This window comes from Lagopus muta, chromosome 15 (genome assembly GCF_023343835.1).
Source record: "Lagopus muta isolate bLagMut1 chromosome 15, bLagMut1 primary, whole genome shotgun sequence".
NCBI lineage: Eukaryota > Metazoa > Chordata > Aves > Galliformes > Phasianidae > Lagopus > Lagopus muta.
Genome location: NC_064447.1, coordinates 12,614,110 through 12,633,131, shown reverse-complemented (window position 1 = coordinate 12,633,131; position 19,022 = coordinate 12,614,110). Strand labels below are relative to the sequence as shown.

Sequence of the window (19,022 nt, the reverse complement as noted above, 5' to 3'; positions counted from 1 at the left end):
GCGTGAGACATATGTGATGTCAAAAGAGTCCCACAACGTGTTTATAACCCTGCTCAGGATTTGCCGGGGCTCCTAAATAATGCATTAATTCAATTACGCATTCTTAATTAGTGTTTGCTCGAATTGGAGCAACATCATCAATTTGCTTTTGCTGCCTCTTATTTTTATTTTTGCTTGTTTTGTGGATTTCAGTTGATTCTTTCCCCTCTGCTTTGAGCCGGGTAGCACAGCTGCATGCTCACACCACGAGCCGCATCCTCCCTGGTTCTGCTCTCTGCTATGAATAGTTCTGTGCTCACAAGCTGCGCAGCGCTGACCCGGCCCCATCATTGGAGGAAGAGGCAGAAAAAGGGACCCAGGTGCAAAGCTGAGCAGCGTGTGGGGCAGGATCTGGCCCTGGGATGTAACATAGGGATGCTCCAAGCAGGGGGATTACTTCTTGCATGGAACAGTGCTTTTTCCTCCTAGCAGATCAGGAAGGCCAACACCAGCCTGCTCTCCCCACACCACACTTCCCAGCAGCGGAGGAACACTTGTCCTAAGCTGGCAGTGCACAGGTTGGGCTTTTTTGTCCCCCTTCCCTGTTTCTTCCTGTTAAAAAATCCTTTGCTTCCCTTCCCCACCCTCTGCCCACGCTCTCCTCACTCGGAGGCGAGCGGTGCCATCTCGAAAGCCCCATTCATCACCGCCCGCTCGTGAGGCTCGCAGCCACCGCTCAATTGATGGACTGCGGCGGTGAGTGAATTTAAAATCATTACGTTCCTGAGACAGCTCTTAAATATGACAAGATGAAAATCAAATCTGAAGGAAGCCCTGAGAAGGGGTGTCTCCGGCCAAGGGATCCTGTGTGACCGTGGGGGCTGTTTGGGGCCGGGGGAGACCCCACTGACCACTCTGTGCCCGTGGGGTGGGAGTGGACAGGTGGAGAATTGAGGAGAAATATTGTCTCGTTAAGATGAGCGTTGTATAAAGCTGTCTGCCTAATGCTTTGCATGAATTAATGAGCTGATTGATTAGGGAAAGCTTGCAGCAGCCAGGTGAGGGAGACGGTTCTAGTCCTCCTGTTACAGATGGGGGTGAGGATTAGAGCTTCCAAGCTTCTCACATTAGTGAATGCTATGATTAAGACATCTGCCTGTGTCTTGTTTCCCTGATTGATTGATCTGATTTCTGGATGCTTTTTGGTGTTGGAGCAGCTGCGAGCGCTCTGTGGCTGATCTCAGCCCCGCGGAGACTCAGCTGGGGATCCCATCTCTGCTGTGAGCTCAATCTTCCAGTGTGTTTGTGGCAAAACCCAGCAGCCTGCGCTTGGCTGTGGTGTTTGTAAGTGACAATCTCATCTCCTGCCGCTGGATGAGATGAGCTCTCACCGTTCCTTGCAGCATCGGCTGTTTAATGTGCCATGCTCTCCCCATCCAGCCTTTACCAGGCAGAGCTGGCTGTAAGCATCCCCGTGTTGCTCAAAGCATCTCTCCTGACACCTGCGGCTTGTAGCAGCCCGCTTGCTGACCGCCGGGTGCATCTCTTCTCTGTGCTGAGATGAGCACAGCTTTCCAAGAACAGCGCACTGAGCAAATGTCACCCTGCAGCCCCAAAATTTATTAAAAAAAAAAAAAAAAGACATCAGCTGTAAGCATTAATCATCCCATATCATCAAAACAAAGTCACTGCAGCCAGGCTTTGTCAAAGGATAAATGTCTCAACTTCAGTGCTGCCCCACGTGCAGTTTTTCTCTATCTCCCTGCTCAGAGTCATGCTGAGGAGTTTGGGGCATAGGAACACCAGGTGCTGCACTACCCAACCCCCTGCCCCTTGATATGGTTTAGAAAGAGCAGCATAGCCATTGCTATGCTTGTCCTGCCCCTGCTCAGGTCACTGGAGGTGCAAAAGCTGCAGGCAAGTGTAGAAAGGGGGAGGGATGGGGCATCTCAGGACCTGAGGGATAGCAGATGTAGTGCTGGTGTTGAGCTGACTGACTCCTGGGGATGCAGGAGTGCCTGCAGTCGTGTCGCTTCCAGCTGCCTTCCCCTGGGAAAGCAGCACTGAGCAGTGACTTGTGAGCACCGTGTGTGGCCTGAGGGGATGGAGAGCTGCTGTCTGGCCTCTGGAAGTGCCTCTTCTGCTTCAGGTGCAAGAGTTCAGACCAGTCTCCTGTGTTTTATGGTGCTGTTGAACTCTTATCTGTCTGGGTTTCTGTCTCTGAAGGCTGTGGCACCAGGTCTGTGCTAGGAAAATACCGGGCTGTGCAAAGAGGTGGGCATGGATGGGCCATGCTGCTGTGCCCTAGCTGTGTTTGTGTGGGGTGGATGGAGCCTGTCCTGCTCTGCTCCCCGCATACAAGGGCTGTGTTCTGTCCTGCCAGCTCGGCCCATCCCCACTTCAAGACTCTCCTGGAGCAAATGTGCCCACTTGGATGCCTGCTGTCCCCCATTTACATTGTGTAGGGGAACCCTGAGGTGCGGGCACAAGGAGCAATGCGATCGCTTCTGGAGAGCACCTCCCACAGCGGAGTAAAAGCAAAACTCCAATAAATCGTCACGTTTCAACGGCTGTTCCAATTCACAAAGGAGCAGAATTCGGCCAGTGGAGTTCGTGGAACAGCTTTGAATTTAAGGAAAAGAGGAGAAATAAATCTGTGCACGCAGTCCTTGCAGCTTCCTGAGAAATGCACACAGAGTGAACGTCACCACCAGATCGGTTCAGAATTTGTTACTACTGTGTGGGTCTGTTTGCTGATCCTGAGCATCAGGAATGGGTTTGCAGAAAAGCTGTTGTCTTCTATATTAAAATCCTTTTCAATTGTGGACTAGTTCTTAGTTCTCTGAATTATGCATTGACTTGAAGGGAAAAACAAACTAACAGCTACATTTTCTGCCTGGCTTTCCTTCTTCCTATGAAGAATTACTGCTTCCTATTCTGATTTTTTTTTCCCTCTTGTCTGATCTCTATCTTAATAAGAGATCAGCCATAATGCAGTATTGTGTTGCATAGCCCTTAGGACACCTCTTTTGCAATGAAACTCTGACTTGTGGCAGTGGGCAGAGTACTACACTTCTCATTTTAATTTGCTTATTTGTAAAATAAGTATTTTACGTATCGATCTTGCTTTTCTCCCCATTCATTTTGAAGTTTCGTTGCCTGTATTTTCAGCAGACCAAATCTTGGCTGTCGGTCCCAATCCTGACTTGGTTCTGTGGGTTTGGCTCTGAGCAGCTCCTCAGGGATCCACTTCAGCCCTGGAACCCAGGTGGGAAAACAGCCTTCAGAACTGGTCACGTCCTTCGTGGCTACCAGAGAGCCCCTTATGGCAGCTGGGGGAACCGTGCCTTGTTGGGAAACCTGAAGGTGAAGAGACATTATTGGAAACATGGCTGCTGGGACTGTGCGCTCTGACACCTGCTTCTGCTCCAACTGCAAAACCCAATTCCCTTCTTTGTCCCCAGTTTTGCAGTGCAAGGAAATTTGGGCTTAATTTTAAACGTTCTCCTGAATCTTGGTGACGGCAGATTGACGCAAGCGTGTGCTGGAGCAGGGCCTGTTCTCTTATGCATATGGATGCGTACACAGCTGTAAGCTTTTTCCATCTTTAGGCTTCCGCATCCGACTGAGATCTTCTCCCCCTCCCCACCTTGTGCCGTGGCCTCCAGGGGGATGTTGGGGTGACCCGAGTGGAGAAGTGCTCACCCATGGGACGTGGAGGACACCCATGATACAGTCAGATATCTTCAGTGATGCTCCTTGCTTTGAGGAGGTGGAATGAGACCTTTCTCCATCAAAAGCGTGCAACAGCCTGTACGCCTGGAACTTGCCAGAGAAATAAATTAATTCCCCAACCAGTGAGGTTTGGGTGGCCTTTCTGGGTGCTCTGAAGGTTGTCCGTCAACTAGGCCAGGGCTGGTTTGGTGCTGGCCAAGGTCCAACGCTATGTGATGGCATGCTGGTGTGTCCTCACCTCCGGTTAATCTCATCTCTAAAATATTGTTGTCTCTAAAAAGGAGCCAACCCAGGCAGTTCTGCGTGGGTTTCTTCCTTCTGAAATATTTAATTTCCTTATTTCCTATGGCTAGGTTGAAGCAGATGCTCCCTCTACAGAAAGGGTTTTCTGACATCCCTAAACAGGATTCTGCAGTCTCTGGTGGTTAAAGTGCTTAGTTAAGGTCCAGGGATGTTTTTTATCCTGATTTGGTCTGTCTCCACCAAAGCACAGGGTTTGTAGTGATGAGCAATTCAGGGCTTATCACTCGGTGGGAAGAAAGCTGTGAGTGCCAGACCCGTGCTCGTGCAGGCAGGAAAGTGCATTAATTTTTCCACATCAGTGGGAGCTGAAGCTGTTGCTAAAGGTGCCTCTAGCTGCCAGGAGTGAGATACAGATGTGCTGAATGGCTCCTGGGGGCAGAAACCTGTGTAGAAAACTTAAATATTCATTACATGCCTTGGAAAGCCCTCTTTAGGATGCATCCCAGATGCTGGTCTGCTGTTGGCCACACAACAGGTGGCTTAGGCTCCCTGGCTGGAGCTGCTGCTGGAGCACACGCTCTGTGGCTCTCTTGACTTTGAGGGACTCGGTTTAGTGGGCACAGTGGTGATGGGTTGCTATGATCTTAGAGCTCTTTTCCAACTTTAATGATTCTATGATTCCACTAATTTGGCTCCAGAGATGTGAACGAGGAAGCCTTGGGCTGGCTGGCTGGGCTGCGGCAGGCCAGCAGCTGCAGTGGGTCAGCATGGGATGGCTGTTTCCCTCTCCTATGTAAAAACTCCCCTAAAGGTGGGATGCTATGGTAACACCCGCTGCCGAGGGACCTGGGATGCATTGACTGCAGTCAGGACAAAGTTACCTTCCCAATTACAGCCTCGGGTGGTACATGCTGGAGGAGAAGGAAAGGCAGTAAGTGAAATGAGCCTCTGTTTATCGTCCTGAAGGTCTGTCCGTTAGCTAATGAGGCAGATGGCTGAGCCTCTTATTAAATGATGCTTCTTAGCACTTCTGTGGAGTTATAGGTAGTAACTCATTTAAACCAGAGGTCTGTATTGACAAGGGGCTAAAAACAGCACCTCCTCCTGCCCATGATCTGGTTTTGGTGTGCAGGTGGTGCTGGGGCCGGGGGCAGGTTGGGGTCACAGCAAACTGTGTGCAGTGAATCCAACCCACAGGCAGCTGGGCTCAGCCCTGGGCGCAGTGACTTTGTAAGGCAACACCTCGGCGTTACTCAGCTGAAACACAGGCTGCTTTGTCCAGTGGGTAGCAATGTTGATGGAAGTGATATTTAATCCAAGAAAATACATGATACATAGTCTAGGGTTCCTTGCTTATCCATCATATAATGCAGTGCATGGGGATTAAATATCCTTCCTGTGAAGTTGTTTGAGATCAGTTTTGTTATTTGTTTTGCAAATGATCCTGACAGGGATGCTGAGTGCTATTGATTACCAATAGTTCTTTAAAAATTACTATTATACTGCAAATTATCAGGCTTGGGGATATCCAGTTATATGATAATGGAAAGGCATTGGTGTGTTATGACATGCATCATAATAAATTTGCTCTTCGTATGTAATGGAGGTTGAAAGGGACAAGATTTACGACTGACAGCATAAGCTGTCTGCCACGGTATGTCCAAGGGAACATGATGGAATTGCCTAGTTGTTCAGTGTGGCAAAAAGTAATAATGATTAGGAAAGCAATTTAGTTAAAAATGAAGAAAAAAAGCGGCCTTATTCTGAGCAAGATCTCCTTTATCTTCTTGTTAAAATATGTAAGTCACTCCTCTAATTCACAGATAGTTGAAATCCCTCATCGCTTGCCTATATTCCATTCCAGGAGCACCTACAAAGCACTGCATGGGTGACATTGTGTTTCTGGGCCTGGGGAGCTCTGCTCTGTTGGATTTGCTGGGAAAGGCTTCACCTGTCTCACGGCCGTGACTGTGATAACAGTGCAAATGAGAGCCCTGAATGAGATGCATGGGTGCCCTTGGAGCTGATGGAGGACGCCTGGGTTGGGTTGTGTGTTCTCATCCTGATGATAACTCTGTGGCAATGCAATCGTTTGACTTCCACGCTCCACAGCAAGGCTTTCAGTCCTCTGTGCCGGGGGGAGCTGAAGAGCTGCTCTGGGCTATGGTGACTTGAGCAGAGTTACAGGAACCTTCCATGCCTTGGGGACAGTGCAGGGTGCTGTGACCTTGGCCACGGTGCTGCTTTCGGTCTCCTTTCCATGCTGGCATGCACAGAGGGCTGTAGGGAGGGCTCCATGACGGGTAATGCATGCAGGAAGGTGCGCAGAGTGAAGGTTAAATCAGACGCCTTTCACCGTGGCCATTCTCTGCTCCTGGCATCCTGCTGCAAATACCAAATGACGGCAATGCAAATAAGCCATTTCCACACTGCGCTGCTGATCTATGGGAGAGCCCACAGACAGCGAATGCCTGGATCTGTGCTCTCTATTATCATGCTCAGCAGCAGCTGAGCATGGAGAAATACATGTCCAGGAGCCAGCGCTAGCAGAAGTGTGTGTAAATCAAAAGGAAAGGAAAAACAGTTTCCCTTCTTCCTCTGGCACTGTCTCAGCATCCTTGGCCATACAGTCACGTATTGCACCAAAAGTCACCCATGTGGACATACCGTGCTGTCCTTATGGCCGCGCAGCAGGCAGTGCCCATGGGCAGGAGGCCTTCTCTGCAGGCACCAATTCACTGTCACTCCACTGTTTGCACTGGGAGTGCTTGCAGAGCAGCTGCAATTTCTTTAGAGAGGCTCAACACTTGTTAACGTGGCACTTTAGATGAAGGAAGAAGGCAGTGTGGGCTTGTTTAGGCATTACTCTGTGAGCTGTCTGACATCTCCTAAAGATCCAGCACCACGATCCCACATGGAAATGGGGTGGAAGGGGACTGAAATCCCAACAGGCTGATAGGAAATCAGAGCCCACACGCACTGCTGTCACTGGAGGCTGGGTGCTTCCTGACCACCAGCAGGGCTGCACTGTTACTGGCACTCCCTCCTTCCCTTCCCCCTTTTGTGGATGCTATCAATGGAAGTACTGCCCCTTGACTTCCACTGAAGTAATTATTTATCACGCTGCTCTCTCAGGCTGAGTCCCATGCAGGTTGTTGTGTGCTGTCCCCTGACCTGTGTGTAACCACGCTGCGATTCAGGAGTAAGTGATAGCTGCAGAGATGCTGTTTGTCACCAGAGAAGGGCCAAGCACCGGGGTGCATGGGGGGGTGACCTTGGCTTTGCAATGTAAATAAAATCCTGGGGCTTTGTCAGTGCTTTAGCTGTAGGATTCTCTGCTTCTACAAACAGTCCCGAGAGCTTGAGAACTTTTAGAGGAATTGCAATGTTGGGGTTGTAGAGGAGGGTGATTCCAGGAGAGGGGGGATCAGGATGGTGCAGTGAATAGCATCTGTGCCCCAGAGATGATGGCTCAATAGGCCTTCTTATTGTTGTTGCAAGCAGATCTCTTTGGCTGTTTATTCATCTTCTTTTTCATTCCCAGCTAAAGCTAGGTGAATGTACAGAGCTGCATAGGAGATGCCCATATCAGGATTCACAAGCATGCTTGTTTTCTGCAGAGGTGTGCACAGGTGTGAACATACTGGAAAATGAGGCTTTCCCATGCATTGCCATTGTGGGTACCTTAACCTGATGTCTGTGACCCAAATCCTCCCAGCAGAGAGAGCTTTCTTCCATCATCTTTTCAAATAGCAAACACTTCACAGTGACCCAGGAGAAGCTGGATGGAAAGGAAGAGAGCCCTTGTCTGTCTCTACTGGTTGTGTGGGTCTGAAAGAAGCAGACTGAAGCGCCGCTGCTTTCATCGCCTTACTGCTTTCTGGAACAGCCGTAGCGCGATGCCACGTGTGTGGGTTCTGGGACTTCTTCTGATACATCATTGCAATACATCTTATGATTAAAAAAATAATAGATGAGATGGTTATGATTGGAGCTATGCCTTTTGGCTGGGTTAACCGGTCATTTCTCACAGAAGCAAAGACAGAATGAAGTTCAGGAGGGATCCAAGCAGCAGGGGCTGCACAACTGCTACACGGCTGTGCAGAGCAAGCTGCCTGGGTGAAGGTGGGCTCCCCCATCCATGCACTACTGCTGCCTTTCAGTTTGGTATTTTTCCTTTCTGTTTTGGAAATCCAAGAGCTGCAGAGATCCTGATGTTGGAGAGCAGCTGCCAGTGCGTGCAGTTCCTCTGGAAGAAGAGATCTATCAAAACGGTTCCCTTTTGTCATGCTCTAATTTTGCCACTGTTGGTTTATTTTTGTTTTTTGTTGTTTGTTTTTTTTTTTTTTTTAGCTTCTTTTTTTTTCTTACTGTATTCTTAAAACTTCCCTTTCAGGGCTTAACAGCTTAACCATTTCAAAGTCATGCCAAGCGGAAATGTAGCATACGATTTTCTCACTAAACATTGTGCTGATCTCTCAAATGCATTCTGGATTTGTATAAAAGCTGCAAAAAACGGGGCTGGAAGAGGGTGAGAATTAGCACTCAGCTGTGGATCCAGGTCTCTGCAGGCTTAGGAAAGCTCTGAGTAAGCAAACTGTGCTCCTTGCCACCTTGCTCTGCAGTGTTGGCATGGCACGGTGTTGCAGGAGATATGTGTTGAAACAGATATTCATCCTGAGAATGGGGCAGTGTTTAAACTGCCCTTAAACGGAGGTCTTGGTTCTGGCTGTTGGTCCTGGGGTCTGATTCGTGCTCCAGGCTCTGCTGCCAAATCCCTCTCTGGGTTTCAACCTCTTGGTCCTCCCTCTTTTTTCCAAAGAGCTCAACCCCTGTGCAGCAGGAGCACCCGATGGGAGAGCATGCTGCTCTGGGAGCCAAGATGAGTGTTGTGTGGTCACAGGGATAGCCTTGCTCATCTGAGAGTGACTCTTGCTTGGTCTCATGCTCTCATCAGGCCATGAATAGCTGCATTTTCCTTGAGAGGAAGGCGGCAATGAGCATTTCTGGAAATGCAGGCTCTTCGTTACTCTCATCGCTAGCAAATGCGTGCTGTGATGGAGATTGCTGTGGACTTGGGCTTTTGGGGGATGATATAGGAACAGCACTGGGCACAAGAAGAGCGGGGAGGTTGGTGCAAGTTCTTCCCAAAGCCATAGATCGCTGAGAACTGTTTTTCTGCCATCTCTGGCATCGTTCACATCAGAACACATTGGATGTTCCTCATTGGCAAAAATAGACCATGGCCCTGAGATGGGCTCTGGATCTCTGCACCCTCCATTAGAGATGCTCAGGGCTGGAATTTGCCTTCATTACAGCTTTGAGGCTTGCAGGGTAAAGCAAGGAACAGTTCATGATTATTAGAAGCTTTAAAGTTCATAATGCTCTTCATAAAGCTTAATCATTCGTTAATAATCAACGTAATACATGCCGTGTTGTATCCAGGTGAAGAAATGCCCATGGTCCCCCAGTCATGTTCACCCATGTGCTGGTGCAGTTCAGAGCTCCACGTTGATGTGAATGAGGGGTTCCCCACATGGGGCCCTGTGGCTTTGGTCAGAGGGTCCAGGCAGGGGCTTAGCTGGGCTTCTGCATGTCTCACCTGAGTAAATCCTGGTGCAGAAGATGGGCTGGTTCCCATGCCCTGCTGGAGCTGTGTGCCTTTGAAGCAGTTCCAAGTCCCCTCTTGTATCAGCAGAGTGTGGCCCTGTGATTGATTTATAATGTACCTGGGGGAGAAGGGAAGGGTGCCTGGAGGTCTCTGGGCTGTAGGCAGAGGTGAAGAACGCAGCATAGAGAGAATCCATGGAACAGCAGGGTATGGAAGGAGGGTGTGTTCACTGCTCACAGGACTTCTGGATGTTTGGTGCTGGAAAAGAGAGAAGAGTGGTTCCCCAGGTCCCCTCCTGCTGGTGGTGGGCTGGGTGCGTGCAGAGCAATGTGGTGTGGTGCTTTGGGGGTGGTCTGTGCTGGTGGGAGCCCTGAGGGAACAGAGCTGCAAGGGGCAGTGATGAAGAGCACTTTATCGTTCATGTTGCAGGAAATCCCTGCTCAACTTTACTTAACCTTCCCTCCTTTTCAATTAAAAACCATCAGGACCAAGCTACTTCCCTAGCTCGCAGGGGAACTAAACTAAAGAAACCAGTTGCGGTCATGTTGCTGGAGAGTGTCTGGCTCCACTTGAGTTGTTTTTCCACTATTTGGGTAAATAAGTTAAGACACTGAGAAGGGCTGCAGAGATGGTTGGCAGTGCACTGCATCCCCCAGGAGACGGGGCAGCACTGCTCATTGGTGGGAGCAGCCTGAGCACGAGGGGTCGGTCCTGCAGTTCTGTAGAGGGAAGGGAAACAAGCGGCCTCTGTTTTAGCACCGGATTCATTGCGAGGAGATGTGCCAAGGATCATTAGTGCCACAGTCATCATTATCTTTTGCTTGGATTAGTTTTTTCCATTTTCTTCTTTTGCCTTTAAAAAAAAAAAAATAAAAAGGCTTGTTCCCGTTAGATCAGATACAGACAAAATAATAGCAGTATCACAAAGATTGAGGTCTGCGAGATTAAATTTGAAAGGGAGGAGAGATGAGAACTGTGGCCCTGCTCGCTGTTACAGCAGCAGTACAGATAAATGGCTCCGTATGCAGATAGCAGGGCAAAAAGAGAAAGGGATGCTGGGGAGAGATGGCAAGAAAAACAGGAATTAATCAGCAGATTCAACCACTGTAATAATGCAGTAAATGCAGAAAATTGCATTATTTTAGCTCCTGGGCTTCTCATTGTGTATATGAGCCACAAAGCCATCGATGGGTGCCAGGCTGCAGATGTCAGAGCCTCCTCCTTGCAGGGAAAGGCGTTTGTGGTGTAAAAGGGAGAAGCTGTTCAAAGGGCATAAGGATGAAGTGGCTCATGTTGAGCCTGAGAAAGGTACTCGGTGCTCAGAAATTAAAAATGTGCTTTTGGGAGAAATTTTGGGGCCATGTTTGTCACCGATGTCCCAACAGCTTGCTGAGCTTTCACTGCCGTCATGGGGCATTGCTCAGGCACAGGAGGAAATGGATCTGCTGCAGATTCTCCCCAGTTCTAAAGGATATGATTTTGTACTGTTGAACCCAGTTGCTCGATTTCTCCCAAGGAGTGAGAAGTAGCTGATGCTCCCTCTTCCCTTGTGGTCAAGGAAGTAAACACAAAACGTTGTCTGCAAATGAGTTTCATCCCTCCTGCTCCCAGTTTGACTGGGAACGGCTCAGCCCTGGGTCCCTCCCAAAATATCCATTTAGGCCATGCAATGATCCTGACTACTTCATGCCTGCTAGGTGAAAGAAGATCCGCAGTTTATTTTTAAAGCTTTGAGCCAAACGCTTGGGCAATCCTAGAAAAAAAGGGGCTTAAAATATTACCAACCTCACGATAGCGCAAAAATGGAAGAGAAGTAGCCCTGAAACTTCCCAATAAAACCCTTTTTCTCTGCACTTTTTTATCAACAGCTCCAACCATGATCAGTGCATAAATCTACCTTCAACGCAGGATGCTGGAGAGGTACCAAGGGAGAGCAGCGTGTTCCTGGCTGCATGGTGAGGAGGGAAGGATGCACACACAGGTAGGAGCTGCTGCTGGGTTCTCATCCTCTGTTGCCTGCTTGGATTGAACTAACCCTGCTTGTTGCTTGGACTGGAGAGGGGAAATAAGTTGTTGACTAGAGGGAAGCTTGAGAAGTGATTCTTGAAGCTTGTCTGAAGGCAGTGATGTGTTTCTGGGACCTGCTCTGGGATCTGCCTGGCCAGGCAGACGGTGGCATTTCCTGCTGTGTTTGCTATTGGTCTTCATTTGCCCAGTGGGTTTCTGCTCAAGTGCTCATGTAGAGGCAGAGCAGTGCTGGGTGCTCCTGCAGCCAGGACAAGGCAGCTCTGCCTTCCCTCCCTGCAGCTCCATAGAGAAGTGGAGCACGTGCTTTGCAATTACTCCTTCCCAGAATCCAGCCCAGCATTGCATGTGAAGTCGCTGCTGAGCTGCCTTTCAGCATAGGAGCAGAGCTGCAGGCTCCTACCAGGCTCTCTTAATCCAGCCTTGATCCATGCACTTCAAACAGGAGCCTTGTTTTAGGGATGTGCTGAGCTCTTGTCTCCCGCTAGCTGCTCTTCTGCCTGTGAGGACAGTGATGTGCTGAGATAATATTTTATTTTTGGGTAATTCTTGGCTACTGGTCAGCGCTGCATTGCAGATTGACGTTTCTCTTGGACACCCATAGTTGTGCTGGTGGCTTGTATGGTGTCCTGGATCAGTGGTGTGTGGCAACAACATGAGCTTAGCTTCTCACTCCCTTGTTCTCTTGGTGTTGACACCTTCGTATGCAGTGTTACCTGAACTCAGTCCATTTCTTTCCATTGCATTGGTCACTCAAATCTGTGTTTCTTCATCCGTACACTTGTGTTCATTTCCTGCAATGAGTGTTGGGGACAGGATGGATCCTGCTGTTGCTGGGGCTGTCTTCCTCTCAGGGCCTCTTTGGAGCTGGCTGTAAGGGTTGGGGTCCCTGCTGTGCAGCATGGGGAGGAAACCCATGCTTGGGACCTGTGCTGGAGAGTGGCTGTGCTGGTGGCAGAGTGGGGTGGGGTGAGATGTGCTGGGGGCCGGAAGGAGCAGTGGATTTCTCTGCTCAGATGGGTTTTTCATGCATGTTTTATCAGCGCCAAGATTTCCTTGTCTGTGGGAAAGGCTGGGTATCTTGGAGAAGCAGCACAGGTTGTGTTGAGAGCACTGAGGTCTCTTGGAGTGATGCTGGGTCCTGCCTGGATCTGAGGTAGTAGCACAGGTACTTCTCCACGTGCTTTCTAGTCTCAAAGATGAGGAGGTGAAATGTGGGCTATGTGGTATAAGAGCAGCACATCCTGCCTGGGGAGCCTGTGTTAGCGTTAGGAAATGCCTGACAATGCATGTTCAGTAGATCATTCCTTCAGAGCAAGGCGCCTTTTATGTTCCCACTCCCAATTATCCTCTTAATTACTCAATGAAATGCCCAATAAAACAAATCACTATAATTTCTATTTTATTCTCTTGTCTATCACGGTTTACTTAAGAGCACAGGATCCATTAAGGAGGCCCTTTCTCATCAGGGAATGCTTTCCAATAGATCATACTTACTGACTGGCTTTATGTTCCTATTCTGCATCTCATCCCCACTTCCCATGCCAGCTCACTAATTACCAGGGCCACCGGTGCCTGGGAAGCACTGCCTCCCTCACTGCCCATCCACAGCACTGAGTCTGTGGCATCCCCATGGCAATAAGTTTGTGACATCCCCATGGCAACGGCCTATGATGTCACTAATGGAGATTCTAACTTTGTTGAGCATCCAGGCAGTGGGGCTGAAACTCTCGGGATCTCACATCTCTTGAGAGAGGGAGGAATTAACATGCAGGGAAGCCTTTAAAATGGCTTTAGATTTCCCAGAGGAAGGGAGGGATGATGATCAGGGGGCTGCTGTGGGCAGTCCCTTCCCCTGCTCTCTCCTGCAAATCTGGGGTTTTGCTTAGGGGCAGCTGAGCCCACAGCCATGGTAGGTGTGTGGGGCATCCTTCCCGTGTCCCCAGCTCTGTTCTGTGGCGCACTGAACCCAAAGCCAACCTGGGATCTGTAGCCTCAGCTCTTCCCCAAACCAGTGTCTGCATTGTCTTCAGTGCTTTTTTTAATTCATAGTATAATGAGATGCTGCTCATGCAGACAGTGAGGGAGGGAGATTCATGTGCATGCCTTTCTAGCAACAGGAAAATCACCTAAAAATCCAGCTCATGTGGCGGGGTGGCACAAACCAGGCGATGCATTCAAACTCCAGAGCTCACCCAGGGAAGCCACCTCGCTGGTAACTCATTCAGTAGCAAAAGCAAATCAAGCAGGTGGAAGAATCAATCTCTTTATTTTAGTTTTTCTAAGGTAGGAATAAAAGTGATATTTCAAAGGGCAGTTTGTCTCAGCTGCGAGGCCGTGGGGAGAAGCTGGCACTGCAGAACAGGCTGTCCTGTCTCCCAGCTCCTCACATCGTAACTTCTGAGCTGGATTCAATAGAAATAAATGTTCGGCAGTTCCAATGGTGGCCTTTGGAAATGGAGCTAATGGAACAAGGCAAAAAAATCGTTACAACATTTTGACAAGCCCTTAAACATTTGTGCTCAGCGGTGGGAAGCCTGGGACCCACCTGCGGGAAGCGGTGCCCTCCGTTAGCGAAGCAGAGTCCTGCTGCTAATTAGGCAAATGATGCTGAGCTGGGTGGCTCTGGTGGCATTGGCTGTGCTGGGATGGGAGCGTGGCAGGCGGCCAGTTCTTGGAGAGCCGGCAGGAGGAAAAGGCAGACTGCTGCCCCGGGATGAGGAGGCTGCGGTGATTAAATAGGATCTGCTGAAATCCTTCCAAAGCGGGCTTAGGAATTAAGAGCCATCAATGTCACATGGAGGGTCAGTCGCTGCAGGACACCTCCGGCCTCCCCCCGTGCCTCTGTTTAGTCCCTCTTGAGCACTAGGAAATGCATCCTTCATTTGCGAGCTCTTTCGTTCTTCTGTGGAAGGGCCAAATCTTGGCAAGGAAAGGCACTTGGAGAGGGCAAGGATGGGGTTGTGCACACCAGGGTCAGAGCTGCTTTCAGTTCAGGCCCCATTAGGATGATGACACTGGGACTCCCACCACGGGAGGGTATTTTTTTTTCCTCTCCACCTTTCTCCTTATTTTCTCAGGCAGGAAGGGTTGGTTGCAGCAGGGATACTTGCACACATCATTAGAGCAGAGTGACCAGCTCCACGCAGCCATCAACCCCAATCAGAGCGACTTAAAAGGCTGTGCTTGCTTTAATCATCCAGAGATGCTCCGGCTTGTCGGTGTGAACCCAGGGCTCCTGGATACGGAGGGATGGAGCTGGGGAAATGATGTTGAGATGAGACTCCTGGCATTAAAAAAGCAGCATTCCTCACCTGTGTGCTGGCCTCAGGGCTGGCCTGGAGGATGAAGTCCTTCATTTACTGTCTCCTCACTTCCCTCCATGGAAAAGAGGTGGCCGTGCATCTGTGTCTGCGTGTGCAGCTCTGAGACATGCAGGCAAAAACTGCCTGCCTGCAAACTGATGGCTGCATCCAGAGCCCTGTGAGTTGTGTGAACACAGCCCTGCTTTGCTCGTGCTGAACTTTCCACACACCAGCTACAGCCGTGGGTTCTTCTCTTGGCTTTCTTCTCTCCCCATGACAGCCCCACACGCTGTGTACATCGCACTCGGATGAAGAAAGGACAAGCACTGAGAAACATCACAACTACCCCCATGCTGACTGCAGAACATGAATGTTCTCTCCCAAGCATTCCTGCATCTGCAGAGGTGCTTTCATTGAGATTTTTTCTAAGAAGGGAGAAAAACCCCATCCTTCAGCTGATTCTTCTGCTGATTTCCATTCCCCTTCAGGTGTGGTGCTGCAGTCTCACAGGTTCCTGGCTCAGGTTGCACCCCAGGGCTGGATAAGACCAACACAGTTCTGCTAATGACCCCTGAGATGGGGCGATGTAGAGGCAAAGGCTTGGAGAAGATTTATCATTGAACTCAAACTAGGAACCTTCTGCTTGCGAAGCAATTAGCTGGTGTTCTGCCCTAACTGCTGCTCATTAAAGATGAGCAGGGCTGAAGGCGGGTGTAGGAGGCAGCCAAGACATCTTTCTGGACTTTGATTTGATCTCTGCCTTTCATGGCCTTCCCCTTTTGTTCTTGATCACCGGCTTTAAAAGCACATCTTTGACAGGAGGCGACAAAAATCTCCCTTAGGCAGAGGGGATTTTGGCAATGAGCGTTTGCCTTTTGGAGCTGCCCTCTCTGTTGGGTAAGCATGAAACGATCCTCTCTGACTGGAACTGATGCTCTGGAGCCATGTTATTCCACTGGGAAGAGGAATTTTCACCCATTTTCAACGTGGATTATTTTTGTGACTGACTGTATTAGTCTCCTTGGCGGTATTAAGACTTATTATGTCAGGATTTATTTCGGTGTGAAGTGATTGGACATGCTGTAGTCCTGTAGCTTGCCATTGTGTGCTGAAGCCCAAGTGATCACCTCATCCCACTTCCTCCTGGTGGTGATGTACACTGCACAGCTGGGCCCATCTCCAGAGGCCAGCTGTTGCCCATTGCCTTGTAACTGCTAAAGGAACAAACTGAAGGGAATGAAGTTACTGTGAAAAGCATGGAAAGATCCTATGGGTCAAAAATCTGTGCAGGAAAACTGTTTAGAAAAGGGAGGAGAGGACCTCAGAAGAGGATTTGCACTTTCAGAGCAACAGTGCAAACACTGGGATTTCCCTGGTTTTAACAGGAGAAAACGCAAGTAAGGATTAAATGTGGATTATGCTGCAGTGATGCTGAGACATCTAAGAAAGGGCTTTATTTGTCCTAAAACAAATGGCATTTGCTCAGGGGCTTGATTTAGTGGTGAGCTGTTAGAGTTAGGTTAGCATGGTTAGATTGCAGTTGCACTTGATGATCTTTAAGGTCTTTTCCAACCTGAGCTCTTGTATGATTCTATGACGTTGCTCATGATGAGGCAATGAAGCAGTAAGTTTATTAGCTAAGCAGCTGTGTTGGTACCTCTGGGAGCACTGGAGATGTAAATATGATGGATCTGCTCCTCAAAGTCATGAGCGATGTGGGATTTGGTGACCACTCCTCGTGCTTTACCAGATATCAGAAGAAAAGATTGCCTTAAAACCCATATAGGTTTACCAAACCCATTAGAAATGAATGGGTGCTGTTGGCATTAAGCTGGTTGCTGTTCTCCCAGCTCCATTAGCATCATTCACATCATCCAGGACATTTAGTTTGTGGTGCTCCTGTCTTACTGCAATGTAGTAAGGATTCAGGTTTGGGTTGTGCAGGGGCTGTTCTGGCCTAAGCAGTCAGCCAGCTTTGAGGCATTCTTGGTGTTGCACTCTCAGCTGAACACCTCCACAGGGCCAGCACCAGCTCGGGTCAAACTTGGATGTGTAGTAATGGATGTGGTTGGGGTGGAGTGGCTCGCTCACACTGACTGAGTTGCCTGAGGCATTAGGACTTTGCTTGCCCTACGATCCTGCCATGCTCTGTGTAGGGTGATGGGCAACTGAGCTGAATCTGCAGCCTGGGTTGCCCTCAGCTGAGGAGAAAGAATGCATCTACAGCCTGCTGAGCAGACTGGTCTCATTCCCTTCCAAGAAGAGCCCCTGTGTTCAGGAAGGGAACATAACACAGTAAACAAGGCAGCCCCTCTGCCCAGCAGGGCTCTCATAGGACCAGCAGCAAGGGCCCTGGGGTCAGGAGGAGCAGAAAGCTGTCTGTCTGTCCATTCTCTTCTACCACATAAGCCCAAGTTAGCCTCAGCTACTTTTGGCAGCCCAGTTCTGTTCTCCAGCAAGTGCTGGGCAGCCTGGGAGGTGACGGGGAGAGGAACGCTCTGTTCAGCAGCTGCACATTCCATTAATTTAATGAGGATTTTTCACAAGGCAGATGGTAAAATAGCTATTTTCTGTTGTCTAATAAATACCATCAGCAAGGCAGAAAATGTGCAATCTCGCCAAGTCTTTTTCTGATTCCTCGGCCTCCTGCACTGATGCATTCCCTGTTCTCTGCTGGGAGCCAATGGGGGCGGGTGGTGGGATGGGAGGGAGATGGGATGCGCAAGGCAAGTCCGAAATTGCTGGCGGGACCAGTGCAATAGGACTGCAGCTCTCCCTGATTGGGCAGAGCCTCCGCGTCCTGCTGGGAGAGCTGCACTCTGGCAGCCTTTGCCGATCCAATTCTCACTTCATCTGATTGCAGTAATAACAACTCGCACAAATTTCCTGCCTCAACCTGAAATCTTCCAGCTCTGCAATGCAAATAATATAATGTGTGATGAGGAGCGCGATGGCAGGGATAATAATAATAATAGTGATGATGCCTTTATTCAATGAATGAGTGAATCAAGCAAGCTAAAATAAATGGCATTCAGAGCTTGAAAATCAATAGGAAGAGAAATCGGGAGGAAATGCAGGGGGAATTGCATTTCTGGGGGAGTGCCATTCTTAGCAGAGGCAGGAAGAAGAGATGAGCGGAGCCCGTTGGGGCTGGGCACTCCTTTCCAGGCTGCCATTCCTGGGCTCGCTTTTCTCCTGTGATTATTGCATTTGCTGAGCTCGCTGCTGCTCTGTGCCTGGTCCTGGGCTCTCTGTGATCTCTTTGCCCCCACTTGATTTATGGCTCTCGTGGGCTCTCTGATTGTGTCTAAGCAGTTGGCAGGCTGCAGACCTGACCCAGGGCTGGGTAATAACTTGTCTTTTGTCCCATGCCCAGGAGGTTGGCCATTAAAAAAAAAGCTCCAGACATCAATTTTCCTCTCCACCGAGGTGGAATTGCAAAATGATGAGATGGTCTTTGCCCTCATTCATCTCTTCTTTCTCTTTCTCTTCTTCTTTTTATCTTTTTTTCTACTTATCCTACTGCACATCACTCTCTTTTTCACCCCCTTCCGCTATCTCCTCCATCATTTATCACCCTCACACCCCTCTGCACATCTCTACTTCTCCTCTCCCCCTCCTGCCCTCTTCTTTCTCATTTTTCCACGTGTTGCTTTCCCATCTCAAATACTCCAAGTCTTTTCTTGCTGTGCCTGGCAGTTTGATATCCTCACCTGTAATAGTTTGCTAATGCAGTAATTCTACAAGAGAGCCTTAAAAAACCCAAAGCCTTGGTGGCCAGCATAACTCACCTTTTAACGCGGCTTCTCCTTGATCAGGGATTCATTTCAGGCAGGATTTTCATGTGCACAGCTCTGCTGTTCTGTTAGTGACAAAAAAAAGAAAAGAAGACTCCTGCAACAGGTGAATGCATTTCGTGGCTCTGATGAGCTGGATATTTCCCCACTTCCCACAGGTACATGGGGAGATTTAATCAGCTACCACTTCTTGTGCTGAGCGCGTGCTTGAAGGCTCGTGTTACATACCTGTGTCTGTGCAGAGATCTCCTGGGGAATGCCCTTGTTTGCCAGCAGGGTTATTCCCATGCTGTCTTGGCAATATCCAGGGGAATTTTCCTGTCTGGA

General features: G+C 49.2%; 1 protein-coding gene across 2 annotated transcripts in view; it reads left to right on the top strand.

Annotated features, from left to right (window-relative positions):
• The window catches only part of ELFN1 (extracellular leucine rich repeat and fibronectin type III domain containing 1), an 89,803-nt gene that overhangs the window by 6,095 nt on the left and 64,686 nt on the right, over positions 1-19,022 (top strand). For both annotated transcript variants that reach the window (XM_048961763.1, XM_048961764.1), the window contains exon 2: positions 11,437-11,549. The gene's annotated coding sequence lies outside the window, so the exon portion shown is untranslated. The remainder of the gene's footprint in view (positions 1-11,436; positions 11,550-19,022) is intronic.